We start from the raw sequence: 812 nt of genomic DNA on the forward strand, positions 1-812 counted from the left end.
CAACACGACGACAACTCACCTTTAGGCAGTGTTTGAGGAGGAGCACGTCGAAGTCCTGCCCGCCCAGGTGGGTGTCGCCGCCCGAGGCCAGGACCCGGAACTCGCTGCCGTTGATCTTCATGACGGACACGTCGAAGGTCCCGCCGCCCAGGTCGTAGATGAACACGGTCTTGGTGGGGCCGGCGGTACTCGCCTTGTCCAGGCCGTACGCGATCGCGGCTGCTGTGGGCTCGTTGATCATGGACAGCACCTCCAGCCCGGCGATCTTGCCTGTGAGGGGAAAATGTTGTAAAGCACGGAGCAAACAGAAAACCTACGCGAGTGTGCAGGGGGCACTAACAGGCGTCCTTTGTGGCCTGGCGCTGCCGCTCGTTGAAGTAGGCGGGTACGGTGACGACGGCCTTGGACACTGTCTGGCCCAGGGCGGCCTCCGCCGTGTCCTTGATGTCACGCAGCACCATACCGGAGATCTGTACGGACAAAAAGGAGGGCGCTTAGACGGTCGATAGCGGCGAATGAGCGTCCACACGATCTTAAACTTCTGCGCTCACCTCCTCCGGTGCGAAGGTCTCCTTTCTCCCGCCGGCATCCACCCTGATCCTGGGCACGCCGCCCTGCTCCACCACCTCAAAGGGCCATACGCCCCGGTCCTTTTGAACGTTTAGGTCGCTCCACTGGCGGCCGACGAGCCGCTTGGCATCTACGGCAGACGGACAGACTCGCTCAGGGGGCTCACGGTGAGGACGGGGAGGGGCTCACCTCAGACACGCACCGAACACCTGGTTGGCGGCGGGCAGGTCCTTGGCCGCATC

General features: G+C 63.3%; 1 protein-coding gene across 1 annotated transcript in view; it reads right to left on the reverse strand.

Moving 5' to 3' along the window:
• The window catches only part of LOC127750352 (heat shock 70 kDa protein-like), a gene marked incomplete in the record, with an annotated part of 18278 nt that overhangs the window by 15644 nt on the left and 1822 nt on the right, over positions 1–812 (reverse strand).

The sequence above is a fragment of the Frankliniella occidentalis genome, unplaced genomic scaffold (assembly GCF_000697945.3).
Source record: "Frankliniella occidentalis isolate FOCC.00 unplaced genomic scaffold, Focc_3.1 Scaffold176, whole genome shotgun sequence".
NCBI classification, from domain to species: domain Eukaryota; kingdom Metazoa; phylum Arthropoda; class Insecta; order Thysanoptera; family Thripidae; genus Frankliniella; species Frankliniella occidentalis.